This window comes from Neofelis nebulosa, chromosome 14 (genome assembly GCF_028018385.1).
Source record: "Neofelis nebulosa isolate mNeoNeb1 chromosome 14, mNeoNeb1.pri, whole genome shotgun sequence".
Taxonomy (NCBI): Eukaryota; Metazoa; Chordata; class Mammalia; order Carnivora; family Felidae; genus Neofelis; species Neofelis nebulosa.
The window spans coordinates 54,964,278-54,981,857 of NC_080795.1; positions in this window are offsets into that span (position 1 = coordinate 54,964,278).

The window sequence follows — 17,580 nt, forward strand, 5'->3', positions numbered from 1 at the left end:
AGCATAGTGTAAAACGAAGAAAATATAAAAGATACAAAAATTGTAGCAGAAGAATGAAACTATCATTAATTGTAGGTAATATGATTAGCTATATAGAAAGCAAAATAAATAAATTATATAATTACTGAGTAAATTTAGCAAGGTTTCTGTACAGAAAAGCAACAAAGGTAAACTGCATTTATAAAATGCCTCAGGAACATGAAATACCTAAGAATAAATTTAACATAAGACTTCTTTATAGAATACAATAAAATAAAATTGATAGAAATAAGAAGATCCAAATAAGTGGAGAGCTTTCACATGGATTAGAATACATTATTTTAAAGATATCCCTTCAAGTTGGTCAATTAATTCAATGTAATACTTATTAAATTGCAGAAGTTTAAAATAACAGAATTGATAAACCAATTCCAAAATATACATGGGAGTGCAAAATGCCAAGAATAGCCTAGATAATCATAAGAAAGAACAAAATGGGAGGACTTTCTCCACCTGGTATCAAGAATTATAAACCTACTGTACTTAAGACAAGATGGTGTTGACGCAAGATGGGCAAATTAGACCTACAGATTAGAGAAGGGAGCAAAGAATCAAACTCATGTTTTTATGAACACTGTCAGCTCGACAGATATCAGAGCACTGGAGTCTTTTAACAATAGTTTTGAGCTATTGTATATTTAAAAAAAATAAAGATACCACCCTGTATCCACCCTACTTCATGCCATATGTGAACATTAATTCCAAGTTGACTGTAAATCTATGTCAAAGGTCATAAAGCTTTTGGAAAGAAACAGCATGTCCTATTGTGAGTGACAGAAACTCAGCTCAAATGAACATAAGCAAAAAGGCCTTTGTGATTAATGTAATTAGAAAATCTGGATTACTGACCTCCAGTATCCTATGCACTATGTTTCTCTGCATCACTTTGCTCTGCTAGCTCATATTAAGTCTTGTTTTGTGTAGAGGCTCTCTCTTGCAGGTGGACAAGATGGCCTGAACAGTACTAGACTCAGAGCCTCTGACATTGGCAACTCCACTGAGAGATAATCTTTTCAGATACTGACTGCTGGGCTTGATTCATATATCCATGGTGATACAGTGTGACGTCCATGAGGGCAAAGACAGGACTTGTGATGAATGCTCCACAGGGATGACCTGAAATGACCAGTGTTTCTTTTTTTTCTAGGAAGCAATGTTGACCATTCAAGTTTAAAAATAAAATAGAAAAGAAGGAGTTTTTGGTCCCAAACTTATACATTGTGTATCAGAATAATGTAACAGAATCGTAATAGTTCAATGAAGTTACTTCATGTGATTTAAAAAATACTGCATACTTGGGGCTCTGGGCAGTCAGTCAGTTAAGCTTCTGACTCTTAATTTCGGCTCAGGTCGTGATCTCACAGTTCGTGGGTTTGAGGTCCACATCGGAGCTCTGTGCTGAGAGTGCAGAGCCTGCTTGGGATTCTCTCTCTCTCTCTCTCTCTCTCTCTGTCTCTCTCTTTGCCTCCACCCCCTCCCCCCCCCCCGCTTGTGCATACTCACTCTTATTCTCTCTCTCAAAACAAATACATAAACTTAAAAAAATACTGCATACTTATGTTTCCATCAATATGAGGAAAGTGCTAAGTATCTGTGTCCTTTTTATATACATTATCTCTACTTTTCACAGCAAACCTAAATGATTGTATATTTATTCCTATTTTTCAGAGGAGGAAAAATATCATAATGGCAGAATTGTGATCAGTTTCCAGATTTATCTTAACACCAAAGATTGTTGCTTTTCAATAAACTAAGTTGCATCTCAATAGAATATTGTATTAATAACTATCATAATTAGCAAAGGTCACTAGGTAGCTTCTTATGGAATAAACCTGGACATATATTTGAAAAATAATTAAGCTTTATATACAATTTTTAATTTAGAGAGAACAATTTTCGCATATTAAATTTAGAGTTAGATAGCACATAAGTTAGTGATGACAAAGGGTAAAGGCAGAAATATTAAAAACAGCATATATTGTGCTCCTTGTAACTAACACAATATTATTTACAGGTTTGGTTGCTGTGGTGATGGTCTTGTATGTTCATTTCCACCCAGAAATCTAGTAGACATTTTCGGGCAGTATAAATAGATTCCAAATTAAAAATATTAAGACCTCACTTAATTTTCATGAATACAGAGAGCATTCAATTATGTATAATTCTATTTCATCACATTATTGGAGTAGTAAATGAAAAGGTGTATTTAAATCTGTAGTCTTCAAAAAGTTTATTTGAAAAAGAGGATTCTATTTTTCCCCTGGGATTCACTTGGATTTTCATATTCCTAAAATGATGTGGCTTTATTCCCTTAAGGCTGAAAGATTTGTAAGCTTTCACGTATCGGACAGCACTGTTGCAGCAGGAACTTTTCAGTTTGATTTTTAGTACAGTCCAAATATAAATAGATTTATTGGGAGGGTAAGATCTCAGAAAGGCAGTCAATACTGAAAAAAATGAGCAACACATTTGAGTTAAGTGAATTATGGCTAAGATAACAGTCTCCTCGCTGTATAGAATGTTCTGTCATGTGGAGGAGTGTTTTCCTGCATGATGTCAGGCTTTCATCCTTATAGGGACCTACATCCTATTTCCCTTCCATACGAATATTTGACATAGAACCTTTTTACTGATGATTAAACTTCTGGTATTTAAAATCCAAGGCTGCTATCAGTTAAGTAAGTCCTCCTTTGCCACCCTTTTATAATTTTCTTGCATTGATTTTGAGAGCTGGGTCATTTATATGTGTTATCTGCATTCAACTGAATGATTGGCTATTTTTTTTCCCCTTTTTATGTTTCTGGATTTTTGGATTAATCTATACCCAGGTTTCATTTATTTTGACAGATGGTAGACAATTTTTGTTTTCTTTTTTCCATATCATCTATTTAGTTGCCATAACCCTTGTCAGAACTTAAAATTTCCTTGTCCAAATTGCTCAGTGTGTGGAAATTTTGAAATGACCTTTTTATATAGAAATTAATACTTCACAGTCTAGTAACTGATTACCTAGTAATGATTTCAAACTGGTTAGGATGGATGTTTTAATCCCTGAAAGTGTGAAACATTTCTGTTTGTGTGAACACAGCCCTTATTTCTGTATAAGGTGGATTACAATAGCAGTGGCCGATTTAATGCCACCCTAAGTAATTGTATTCATGAAATTATAGCATTTATGTGCTGGCCATATTTTTATAATATACAATAAAATAAATGAGTATATTGTCATACTCCACATAAGGTCTTCTGTGAATCATGAGTGGAATATTGATTGAGCCGTGGGCCACATTGGCTTAAAAGATAAAGCCCAGACTTCAGATTCCAAGACATGTCAGATTCTTTATAATCTCATCTCAGCCAGTTTCTGATACTGTCTTCAGTTCTTCCTAATTATATACACATTTTTCCTGATTTTCTTTATTTTTTTTTTAAAAGCTCTTTTCAACTTCTTCATGTAGAAAACTCTCATACCATTTGTACATACTTTTCCTGGAACATTATTATATTATATTTTATACACTTGGTTGCTAATCTGCATTACTTCTGATGGACTTTGCCTCTTGGAGAGTATCCGCCTCCTGGCTTTACTGAAGCCAAGCCTTCAGGAATTACTGTTGATTATAAATAATGCTTGTAAACATCAGTGATTTTTGAGTTTTTATATTTGCTCAATTAAACATAAGAAAATCCTTTTTATTCTATGGTTTGGCAATAGAATTATGACACACTCATCAGAAAAAAATTGGAAACGTATTAGAAATTCCTTCCTGCAAGGATGCTTTAGAATCTGGGATTGCTTTAAAGTAATTATTTGCCTTTGTAAGCCAGACCGATGAGTTCATTTACCATAAAACTTTTTAAAAAACTTCAAACATCCAGTCTGTTTGGTCTTGTGAGTTATGTGAAAAAGCAACCACAGCCAAGGATCTTGTCTGGTTATAGTTAGTAAGACTGGAGAATCTCCTTATTTCCTGATTCCTTGATTCTTTCAGCAGTTAAACTGAAATAATTTAGTATTAGTTAGTTGAAAGCCCCAGCTTTCACGGACAGAGAAGTGTGAATGTGAGATAATGAAGAAAGGTCACTCTGAAGCCTTATCTTCACCTATTTAAGCTACGGATGCAGCTGACATTTCCAATCTTCCAAAGCCCCAGTACTGGAGTCTGTCAATATCTCGTTGCAGTTAGTCAGAAAATGATTCTTAGCAGAGCTGTTCCATCTCTGCTTGCAAACTGATTAAGTCTTGCTTACTTTCATCTCATTCCTCAGTACCTTGCAAAAAAGCAAGTAGCCAACAAAAAAAAAATTCTCTAAAATTTTCCAATAACTTTCCCTAGATCTAGAGACTCAGGAGATACACTAGCAGCTTTCCAAGCTTCTGTGGATGACCATTTTGCCAAATGGTCTGCCATGGCGTCGTTAGGCTCAGCAGCTCTCCAGCCCACAGTAGCTGTTTCTCACTGTGTGTTGTCCAGTTCTGACTTGTGTCTTGTATCTTAGGTTTTGTTATGGTTCTATCCCACTTGTAGAGATTGATTTCTTTATTATGTAGGCTATAACTAGTAGGTACTAAGGCTCAAATGAGACAGAAGTTTATTTTGACCTCTTATAACAATATGGAGGTAGGTCCAGCAGGGTGGGTAGACGGCTCTGTACCACAAATCGTTGAAGCCCCCAGGTTCCATCTGTGTTATTGCCCTGCCATCCGCTGTGATATTAAGGGTGCCTCTGGAATCCAAGGGGTCTAACAGTAGGCAATTGCAATGCTAAGGGTTCTCATTCTAAATTTTTTTTTTTTTTTAATGTTTATTTATTTTTGAGACAGAGAGAGACAGAGCATGAACAGGGGAGGGTCAGAGAGAGGGAGACACAGAATCTGAAACAGGCTCCAGGCTCTGAGCTGTCAGCACAGAGCCCGACGCGGGGCTCGAACCCACGAACTGTGAGATCATGACCTGAGCCGAAGTCGGACGCTCAACCGACTGAGCCACCCAGGCGCCCCTAAGGGTTCTCATTCTAGATAATGATAGAATTAAACACTAGCTATACCTTCATGATTTATTACTCATATATTTAGGCCCATTATTTTAATCACTTACATTGCATATTGGTTAAAGAAACCCTGCATATTGGTTATTCCACTGGTTTGAGGATCTAGTCATTCTCAGCTAGTATTTGCTTTCTCTAGAAAGCATTAACTTTAGGTTAGGCAAGTAAAGATACTTGAGGGATATCCTGGTGCTAGGGTCTATTCAGAATTTGTCATTGTTTGTAATCAATCTCTGGGGGTCCCAAAGAGGATGCTGGCATTGGTAAAGGGAACAGCAAAAATCAGGAGGAAAGCAGTGGAAAAGGAAAAAAAAATAGTAATAAAAGTATTGAAAAGGAAATGAGTCAAAATCTAGTACAGATATTTGTTGGTTCTTTTGCTTTCTCTCCATGGTAGCCTCAGGCTGGCAGATTATGTAGGTAGAGATATTTATTTAAACAAGAAGTGAGGGGTGCCTGGGTGGCTTAGTCTGTTAAGTACCTGACTCTTGATTCCTGCTCAGCTTTTATCTCACAGTTTCTGGATTTGAGCCCACACCTGGCTCTGTGCTGACAGCGCAGAGCCTGTTTGAGATTCTCTTTCTCCCTCTCTCCCGCTCTCAAAAATAAATACATAAACTTAAACAGTAAATAAGTGAAAAAAAGAATAATAATATGCAATGATAATACATTATACTCATATGGCCTTTAAATTTTTTTTATGTTTATTTATATTTGAGAAAGAGAGAGAGAGCAAGCAGAGAGACAGACGGAGACAGAATCCGAAGCAGGCTCCAGTCTGAGCTGTCAGCACAGAGCCTGATGCGGGGCTCAAACTGAGGAGCTCTGAGATCATGACCTGAGCCGTGGTCGGACGCTTAACCCATGGAGCTACCCAGGTGCCCCCTCCTTTAAAAAAAATTTTTTTTGTATGGCATTTTAGAATTTCCATTTCACCTAAGAAAATAAACCTAACCTTTGACAGAATGTCATGGAAAGAAGAAGCATAAAAGAGATAGGTTCTGAAGGAGAATTGTCTTTCAGATAAACAAATGCTTTCTGTAGGAACCGCATGTTAATTGATCAATTTTGTACAGCTGATGAAATGACAAAACTCCAACCTTCCTCTGAAGGAAAATAGATGAGGATCTTTATTAATCTTGATCAGGGAGATTGCAAAGTTGTTGCATAAACAACACAGTAAGAGTACCTTCTTAAATATGAAGGCCAAACGAAACTGATCTATGTTTATCCCATGTAACTATTTTGTGAGCTTCTTTGGAGGAGATCTCTTTTTAATACAAGCAAAGAAATAGCTAGTGCCCTTTATAGTTATGCTGACATAAAGACAGACCAAGTGAGCCTGAGAGAGAAAATCCATTTAGAATTGAGTGATTATATGCAGTGTGGATGTAGAATTTGATTAAAAATTTAAATAAGCATTTTATTTTTAATAATTAAAATGTAATTTGAAAAGAAATTTTAGATAACCCCCATACTTCACTGAAATTGTAACTTTCCCATCTCTGCATTTTAAAAGACTGCATTATTAAACATTAGTCATCTCTTGGTCACCTTAAGTATCAAGTGAATTATTTAGAGAAGTGATCTGAGACTTTTAGTGAATCATGTATGTCTCTTTTGTGTAACTTTATTTCTTTTTTCTATGGAATAGAAATAAATATTTTGGTGCAAGTCATTGTTAAAGATAGAAACACACTGATATATATTTCAAATCACTTCATTTTAAAAATAAACTTCCTTTTTAGAACACTCTTTGATTTACAGGAAAATTGACAATATAGTGTAAAGGTCTCTCATATGGAGCCTCACCAAGTTTCTCTTATTATCAATGTCTTGCATTAGTATGGTACATGGTTACTATTAATGGACCAGTAGTGATGCAATATTGTTAACCAGAGTTCGTAGTTTATTCATATGTCCTTAGTTTTTACCTACTTCTTCTGTTCTGGGATTGCATTCAGGATACCACATTACATTTAGTCACTATGCCTTTTTAGGCTCTGTTTGGCTGGGAGGGTTTCTCACACTTTTCCTTGTTTTTGATGTCCCTGAATATTTTGAGGGTTGGTCAACCATATTGAGGGATATGTTAGTTACTTCCAGTTTTGGGTGACTATGAACAAAGCTGCTATTAAGTATTTGCAGGCAGGTTTTTAATAGGAGCAAGAATTTTCAAATTAGGTAAATACCTAGGACTGTGATTGATAGGTCAGATGGTAAAGCTGTATTTCGTTTTTTAGTTAAGAACCTGCAAATCATGGGAACCTGGTTGGCTCAGTCGAAGGAGTGAGCAACTCTTGATCTCAGGGTCGTGAGTTCAAGCCCCATGTTGGGTGTAGAGATTACTTAAATAAATAAAACTTAAAAAAAAAGTAACTGCACATTATCGTCCAAAGTGGATGTTTCATTTTTTCATTCCCACCAGCAAATAAGGAGAGTTCCTGTTGCTATGCATCCTTGCCAACATTTGGTATAGTCAGGTTTTATATTTGTGGTGGTATCTTGTTGTTTTAATTGAAATTCCCTAATGACAAATGATGTTAAACATTTTTTTCATGGATAAGAGTGATGGTTCATTTTATGTGTCAGTTTAGGTAGGCCATAATATGCAGATATTTGCTTAAATGCTATTCTAGATGTTTCTGTGAAATTTCTTTTTGAATAAGATTAACATTTAAATCAGTACATTTTGAGTAAAACAGATTGTCCTCCATAATGTGAATGGACTTCATCCAATCGGTTGAAGGCCTTAAGAAAAAGACTGACCTCCCCCAAGAAAGAGGGAATTCTAACAGCAGACAGTTTTAAGACTTGAACTGCCACTCTGCCCTGGGCTTCCAGGCTGATGGCTCACCCTGCAGATTTTGGCCTTGTCAGTCTCCAGTAGTGTGTATCAGTGATCTAAAGTCTCTCTCTTTCTCTCTCTCTACACACACACACACACACACACACACCCCTTATTGGTTCTGTTTCTTTGGAGAACACTGACAAATACAATAACTGTCTATTCCAGTGTTGAACATGAAAAATAATTGAATGATTTCTTGGTAAATCAGATAAATCTGAGTAACAGTGACACTTAGATAGTCATTATAGCATTTTTTTTTTCAGTGTTAATAGCTCTTGTGTTCTTTGTTTTTCAGTCTTGAGTAGCTCACATCCATGCTCACCTTAGTAACCTCAAATGTGGATTAGGAAAATGATACCAACATTATGGTATGTGAGGGTAGGGAGATATGTAGGCTATGTCTGATTATATTTCCAGACTTACTGCAGCTCTAGAGAAAGAACATCTTTGGTCGTTTACAATTTATGTGAGTTGTAGTTTTCTTTAGCAACCTCAGAAATAATTACTATGAGATTCAGGAGCATCTTTTTTTTAGGAAAAATGTTTTCTTTGTGACATTACCTTATGATTCATGATTCCCATTATTGTAATACTGAAAACACTTAATTCTATTTGGCTCTGATGCAGAATGATAGAAAGAAAGAAATAGGTGATTTTTGTCTTTTTTTTTTTCTTTCCTTTTCTTTAGAGAGAGGGAGAGTGCAAACAGCATGGGGGTCAGAAGGGCAGAGGGAGAGGGAGGAGACTCTCAAGCAGGCTCCACCCTCAGCATGGAGCTGGAGGTGTGGCTGGATCCCTCCATCCTGGGATCATGACCTGAGGTAAAATCAAGAGTCGGATGCTCAACTGACTAAACAACCCAAGTGTCCTGAAATAGAAGATTTAAAGTGAGGTAAACTAAGGGGTGCCTCTTGGATCCCTCCCTTATGATGTGGCCTTAGATAAGTTTCTGTGCATTTGGGTACTCCAGTTTCTTTATTTGTTTACAGGGTGTGATGGTTACTTGATGGAGCTATAGAGTACACAGATATTTGGTAAAATGTTATCCTGGGTGTGTCTGTGAGGATGTTTCTTGATAAGATTAGCATTTGAATTGATAGTCTGAGTAAAGATTGCCCTCCTTAATGTGGGTGGGCCTCATCTAGCCAGTTGAAGTCTTGAATAGAACAAAAAGACCGAGTAAGAGGCAATTCTTCTGTCTAACTGACTTTGAACTGGGACATTGCTTTTATCCTGCCTTTGGACTCAAACTGAAACATTGGCTCTTCTTGGGTCTTAAGCCTGCTGGCAATCAGACTGGAACTACACTATCAGTTCCCCTGGGTCTCTAGATTGCCAACTGACGATTTTGGGATTTAGCCTTCATGATCACATTGGAGCAAAGTCCTTATTATACATATATATATATGTATATGTATATGTATATGTATATGTATACACACATATATATACACACATATATATACACATACACACACATATATACACATACACACATGCATATATATGCACATATATATGACATTGAATATATACACACAGATATTTACATATACATAGATACATACAGGCATGTCAGATATGTATACACACACACACACACACACACACATTATTGGTTCTATTTCTCTGAAGAACCTTGACTAATAGCTTCTTTATATTACTGTTTTCAAATACTAAAGAAACTGCAGTAAGAAATACATTTTATCTAGTGACCCAGTAAACATCCCTCTGATTTGTGTATAAACACACACACACACACACACACACACACACGTAATATATAGTTTGCTTTTCTATAAAGTCATTTTCTTTTTTAAAATGTATTTATTTATTTTGAGAGAGAGAGAGCACACGTGGGAGAGAAACAGAGAGAGTGAAAGAGAGAGAATCCCAAGTAGGCTCTGCACTGTCAGAGCAGAATCCAATGCAGGGCTTGAACTCATGAATCATGAGATTATGACCTGAACTGAAGTTGGAAACTTAACTGACTAAGCCACCCAGGTGCCCCTATAAAACCATCTTCATATAAAATATAATTTTGTTAGTGTCTACTAGAGCGTAAGAAAGATTCTCAAACTAACTTTCTAGAAATTAGAAAATATTTAATTTAATGTGATATGTATGCCTGGCTGCCCATAATACACAAAGTTACACATGCTGTTTGTGCCTGGTTGCGTTTTTTCCTTATATTTCTCCATCTTAGTTAAGGATGAAGATGGTGGGCCAATGAAGGAAAATGTGAATAATAACAATTTCCTCTGTTTCACAATATAAAGAATGAATTAGTTGCAATCCAAAATCACAGTACATATAATATCTAACAATTACCTTTCAATGTAAAAGAAAAACCAGATTGAAATAATTATAATGAACTGTAATAATGAGTGCATTGTAATAATTTGCTTCTTTGAGGCGTGAAGTTTAATTCAATTATTTATGTAGGGTTTTGAATAGCAAATGGATTTTTCCTGTAAAAGTTTTCTATTTTCTTCAATAAAGTAATGACTAAAAGTTTGAGACAGAGAAATAAGATGTAAATATATTTCTAATTTTATTTCATTCAAACCTCCTTCATGATTAGTGCCCTCTTCAATGTGATACAACGTATTTTGGGATATGTGGGAGATAGGTGATAACTTTTGAATCTTGTTTGTCATAATGATAATAGTACTTTTGGAAACCTTCACATATGTTGACAGTATTGTTAATTTCTCCCCCAAAAGTTTAGTCCAAAATGAATGCTTAAAATACCAGTTAAATATACCACTTTTATTACCAAAATACCACATAGAAAATCCTTGCCAACTGTGGTTGCTTTACATTTAAAAAACATGAAATTCACTTTTGAGCTCCCAATCTGTCAACTGTGAGGTGTCTGAGATTTTTCCCTTTTCCTGGTAAAATATATGAGACTCCTGGGACAGAGATGAAGAGCTTTATTACTCATGGCAAATGGTATACTATGAGCTCCATATTTCTCTTGCTTCCCAAGTCCTATGCAGGTGACATGGAAATGACTGTGGTCGAAGATGCACGAGTAATAGATGTGTGTCACAGCTGAGAAACTCAAGTTAGGAAAACTGTAATGTTTAAAAGGCTTCAAGTAAACATGTCCAAACTTTGGCTCAAAGGAAGACATTATCTTTATTATCCTGGGCATCATACAAATCTACCTCTGTCTCAGAGGAGACACTATCTCTGTTTTCCAACATTTCATGCTATACAGTCATCCTAGAAAAGATATTCTGGAACAAGGCTATCAGTGTGTCTGTTTGCAAGATATGCAGAAATGCAAGAGACACATAGCAAATTGTCTCCCAACACAATCTCTCCTAGACCTTTCCTGGGAGAATCAGTACATTTCAGGATGATATAGTAAGTTTAATTAATTTTAGACATAGTGTATTATCACTAAGAAGCATAATTTCGAATGTATCACCTGATATATCATTTTAAAAAGCATACATTCCATTTCGATACATACTGTAAGAATAATTCTTTGGAAAATTGTGTGAGCCTTTTATTGTCTCCTTTGTCCCAAATTATGAACTAAAATAAGAATACCTTTTGTAATAATAGTTATAGAAACGTACAGAATTATGTTGATAATCTTTGAAAATATTGGGGGGGACTTAGTGACAATCAGTTTGCTACATTTTCAATTATTTTTTCCATTTTAAAGTTTTAAATATTTCTTTTTGCAGGGATATCATTAAAATTAATATATTGAAATCTGTTATTTTTATTGAGGCTCCTACATGTAATAAAATTATTTTCTAAACTTGTCATCATGAAACAGAAGTTTGCTGAGGTACAGCGGTAATTTGTTTCAAATACTGTCACTATTGAGGCGTCTGGGTGGCTCAGTCAGCTGAGGGTCTGACTTCGGCTCAGGTCATGATCTCCCAGTTCATGAGGTGAGCTCTGTGTTGACAGCTCAGAGCCTGGAGCCTGCTTTGGATTCTGTGTCCTCCTCTCTGTTCCTCCCAGGCTCGCACTCTCTTTCTCTCTCAAAAATAAATAGATTAAAAAAAAATTAATATTGCCACTACTTATACTTTAAGTTCGTTCCAGCATTAGATCTTAAACACGTCCTATAATTTTCACATTATAATTTTTTAACATAATAAAGCAATATTTTATGGACAATTTGTTTTAATTCAATTAAATATTACTATTACCATCAACTGAGCGATTGTCATACTACTGATAACCTTTCACAAAATTCACAGAAAGCTTGAAAACCTCCTTGGAAAACAAAATTAGTTTTATTTGACTCCAAGATGTGTGTTTTCTTTTATAACACATTCTTTGATCCACAAATCTACCAGTCTTTAAAATTTGGAAGAAGGAAGAAGAAGGCTGTTGTGGTATTGTTCTTGCCAATTCTGATATGGACTAGACAAACAGTACCACAATACTTTTTTGTTTCTAGATCATAAATCATCCCGTTCATGTAAGTATGAGGAAACTAGTCCCTCCCTCTGCATATATACAATGTCTTCGAAAGGATGTCATATAAAATTAAATGAAAGACTTGGGCTCTGTGCTCTGAAAAAAAGTTCTAGAAAAAAGATGTCAGAAATGGGTGAGAAAGATGATTTTGTTACTTGAATTATCCAATATATTTGCTAAAATTTCTCTGAAGATTTATTTATAAGATAATATGATGAATGCCAAGTGGCGAGAGAGGATCATTTGTCCAGGCATTGAGGATGTGGAATCAAACAAATTGATTTACTTAAGTTATTAGCACATTTTATTAGCCCGTGTGAAAAAATGCATAGAATATTTAACTAAAAAGGGGGAGTAAAAGAGTACTAAGTTAAATAATTTATCAAATGTTCAGTGACAAGACATTTCTACAAATTATGATTACAAAGTTAAATATTCTATCTTCAAAGTTAAAAAGAAATTCCACGGTTATGCGTGGAGGTTATGCGTGGAGGAGTCATCTTCCTTTGTCTGAAATCTTAAAGGTAACTAGCTCATATGAGGAAAAAGCTATAAGTACAGCTAAAGATAGAAGAGTGGCTTTTATTTTTATATTTTTATTCATTTATTCTTTCTTTCTTTTCCTGATGGCTTGTGGTCCAGAGGATATTATTGTATATGAAGAGCTTTATTTGTTTGTTTTTTGTTTTTAACTTTAGGAGCAAGGCCTCTTGCGATGAATTTCCTACAAAGTATAGTTTCCATAGAAACTGTAACTGTCTTTTATTTTCACATGTACCATTTAGAATTAGTTGACAATAATAATTATAGACTACTTTGAGATAAAACACTGGCTGTACAGCAAAGACATGTATAAAGACATGGTTTCAGGAAAATTGTCCTGGTTTACAGAAACCGAAATTATTTTTTAAGGAGGATTTGGTTTTCTTACTTAGAAAGATGATTGAAATTCCATCTATGCACCCAGTGTGAAGTATTGAGGTGATTATTGTTACATGTCAAGGAACGTCTACTTCCCATAATTTCAAAATCTCATTTGTTACCCTAAAGTTTTGTTTCTCTCTCTTCCTTTTCCTCTCTGTGTCTCTGTCTCTGTTTCTTTGTCTCTGTGTGTGCTTCCATGCATGCATGCCTGTAGCACGCAGCAAACTTTTCAAAACTTCTTCTGTTCAATTATTATTTCTTTGGAAATAATTTGAATATTGAACAATAGAACGTAGAAATATAGAATTTCTATTTGTTCAATTTGAATATTGAACAATAGAATGTAGAAAATCATATATCACCATTATCTTCTTTTACTTATAAAACTTCTTAGACTATAGACCTTCTAAAGAAGGCATATAATTGGAAGAAATGTCACTCGACTTAGAATATGAAAAGGAATTCGAAATGTTAACTTATTTTCCATTACTTCGGATTTAGTTGCATCATGTTGTTGAAAGCTAAATGTGTTTATCTACCTCAGTGGTTTTACATTAGCTAATCTAGACACATGAAAGTATTTTTCAGATTTTTACTAGTGCCCTATTAAAATAGTATCATCCTGAGTGTGATGGTACCTACTCAGAAATGAATGGGACAGGATTTAAGTTATTTTGAAATTTCCCCTGAAACAGCATTTTGTTAATGCTATTTTTTTTTATTTGTTCAAGAATAAAAGGAAGTAGCATGGCAATAACAATTTTATGCAGCATCATTAGCTACGGGTGCACCTCGGTACACAATAATGAAAAAGTGTTTTCTAAGATACCAAATTTCCTTTGAGGTAGAGAAAAGCATAAGCAGATGAGAATTTTCTCTATAAATAACTCTTTTAGGATGCGAGGGTCCAGTGGGGTAAATAATGTGCTGCGATGAGGAGCTGTGGCTAGTAGAAGAGGTGGATGGTGGCTACCGGCTGTCATTTTGAGACCAACTGCAATAAAGAATGCTCTTTTCTAAATTTTCATTTTCTAAATTTCCCTCAGAAAGAGGGGCCCATGGGATTCACGGGAGGCTACTTCTGAACCTGTGTGGGGAAGCAGACCTGGGTGTTTCCAGGGCTTGACATTGGTGGCCATAAAAACCCATCGTTCAGATCTCCTCCTGAGCAGAGCACAGTTGACTGACAGCCTGAGCTGTTGTCCTCTGAGTACAGTGCCATGTCTGAAAGAGATGGGCTACTTCTCCATCGACTTGGTTGACGTTTTCTCAGAAATGGGCTATTATCAGAGATTGTTTTTACTCAATCCTTTTCTCTCTTTTTTCTTTACAGATGTCAGATTTGCATCATGGTCTGAAGGTTCTTCCCACCTTCTCTAGACTTGTCCCGTTTATCCGTCAAGGCCTTCCCCCTCCACCTCCCCAGGTAAATGTCTTACATGTAATTGGTATTACAATAATCACTCGTCTTGGCATCTGCTTCTCAGAGGATTTGAATTAACACAGAGTTTGGAGAAAATATAAATAATTTGCAGTTAGATGTGGTAATAATGAGATATTTATTGGATATTCAGGTGTAGATATTGAACAGGCAGTTGCATACCAAGATCTGAAGATGCCGGAAGTGGGGGGGAGGGCTAGTCTGGAGACAAATTTGTTTTTTTCAACGTTTTTTTTTTTTTTTATTTTTTTTATTTTTGGGACAGAGAGAGACAGAGCATGAACGGGGGAGGGGCAGAGAGAGAGGGAGACACAGAATCGGAAACAGGCTCCAGGCTCTGAGCCATCAGCCCAGAGCCCGACGCGGGGCTCGAACTCACGGACCGCGAGATCGTGACCTGGCTGAAGTCGGACGTTTAACCGACTGCGCCACCCAGGCGCCCTAGTCTGGAGACAAATTTGGAAGTTGACTATCAATGATACTTAAGCCATGAAACAGGATGGGTTTATGAACGGGGCAATGTAAATAGAGAGGAGAATAGATCTGAGGATTAAATCCTGATTAAACATCTCAACCAGAAAAGATGAATGAGCAGTGGGGTAGAGGGAAATCAGGAGAGTGCAGTGGACTGAGAGTCAAGAGAAGAAAGTGTGTCTAGCAAGTCAATAACCTTATAAAATGCTGCTGATGGATCAAGCAATATGAATTCTAAGAATTAATGACTGAATTTATCAGTGATTGGGGTAACTGCTGACCTTGAGAAGAACAGTTTTAGGATACATAGAGATGGGAGGCTGATTTGAGTGGATTTTCAAGAAAGAATAGGGAAAACAGTGAATATAGAAATGGAGTAAGTGAATATAGAAAATGCTATCAAGGAGTTTTGCCATAAAGGAGACCAGGGAATGGGGTGTGTCCTAGAGGGTGATACAGGTTCTAGGAGCTTTAAAAATTCATTTGTTTGCTTTTGTTTTTATTTTTAAGATGGGAACAATTAATCATGTTTTTGTGTTAATAGAAATGATCCCCTAGCAAGGGGGAAAAGTGATGGTGTAATAGGGAGAGGGGGAAGGCTTCCTGAAGCAATGTCCTAGAGTTGGAAAGGAGGGGTAGGATGGACAGTTCAATTCACATAATAGGAGGAAAGGCAGAGTGAATAGGCACAGGTGGAGGTAGGTGGATAAATGTGGGTGTCGGCCCTTGTGGAAAATGTGATTCTATTTTCTCAGTGAAAGTGGAATGAAAAGGAGGTGTTAGAGGTCTATATTTATCTAGAGAGAGTGAATACATTCAGGAATTGCAGTATGATTGCCTAGCAGCATTAAGAACCCATTTGGGGTTGTAGGCAAGAATGTAAAATGAGAGCAGTCTGCATACATTGGTTTTTTCTGTACTCATGATCAGCTCTGCGGAGGCAGGCACAAGTAGGCACTGGACTGGATTTAATTAGGCTTTGGGTCTTACTGATTGAATACCAAGAAGGAAGAGGGGGGCAATGGAGTTGAGGGGGTAGGCAAGGGAGTGATTCTAATATAAGGCAAGTGAGGACATGGAGATGGTGAGTATTCAGGCTTCCCATTAACCCTAAAGACATCATGTAAGCAATTACCTGCAGAGTTTATGAGTAAAACTCTCCTTATGTGACGTTTTTTTAAGGTTTATTTATTTTGAGAGAAAGAGTGTGCGCCAGCAGGGTAGGGGCAGAGAGAGGGAGAGAGAGAATCGCAAGCAAGTTCCATGCTGTCAGCACAGAGCCCAATGCGGGGCTCAATCTCAGGAACCATGTGACCATGACCTGAGCCAAAATCAAGAGTCAGATGCTTAACTGACTGAGCCACCCAGGCACCTTTACATTTTTATTTCATGTATCAGCATGGCTTGGAGCAACGTTGGGAGTGGTGGTGCTTTGCGAAGGAAAATCACCAAGGGAAGCACTAAAACATGTCATTTGCCAAACGGTATCTTGGGCCAGAATTGAAGGACTGATAAGACAGAGATATTAATGGCTAATATTTCAAAAGAGCAGACTTTTCATGTTAACAAAATGTTTCAGTGGAAATGTTTGTCGAAGCATTAATCTTATCCTATGATAGTATTTTGCTCGGATAACTTGGGCCAGCATATATATTCTCTGCAAGGGCTTAGTCAAAAGATTTTAATAGTAGGAACTCCACAATGAAACACAATACTAAGATTTCTACCTCAGTTAACTTCTTTGTGCATCTAATTCATTATACTTAATACTACTTTGTATTAAAATGACAAATGCAACAATTCCTTGTATATATAGGAAAAAACCCGGTAAAACACGAACATCACGCCAGTTCTGCTAGAGATACCACAGTGATTTCTTAAAATTGCTCTTTTAGGTACTCAAGCATTACCTCTGTGCACACAAATGTTTTTAACTAGTGTTGTCTAAATAGCTTAAAGAGAGCCAATAATTCCATTATTGATATTTCCAAACAAACTAAATATATTGTTTTATAGCAATAAGTCTTACATTTCTGAAAAATATCAAATGTTTTTTTAAACGATGGGATATAGGATTAACAGATACTTCATATGTTACTTAAATTAAATTTGGTTTGCTTATATGTACATTGCTGAATAAGTACACTGATATTTTATATAACAGCAAAGGTGACTAAGCAGTGGTATTTAAAATTTCTTTTGAAATGTCCACATCCTGACAAAATATATACTACTAACACACCACATTTGTGAAGAACATGCTTAGAGTCTTTGGTGGTAGAAAAAAAAATCTATATAGAATACATATAGTTTTTTCATTTTTCTTATTTTTTGTTTTAGAGCT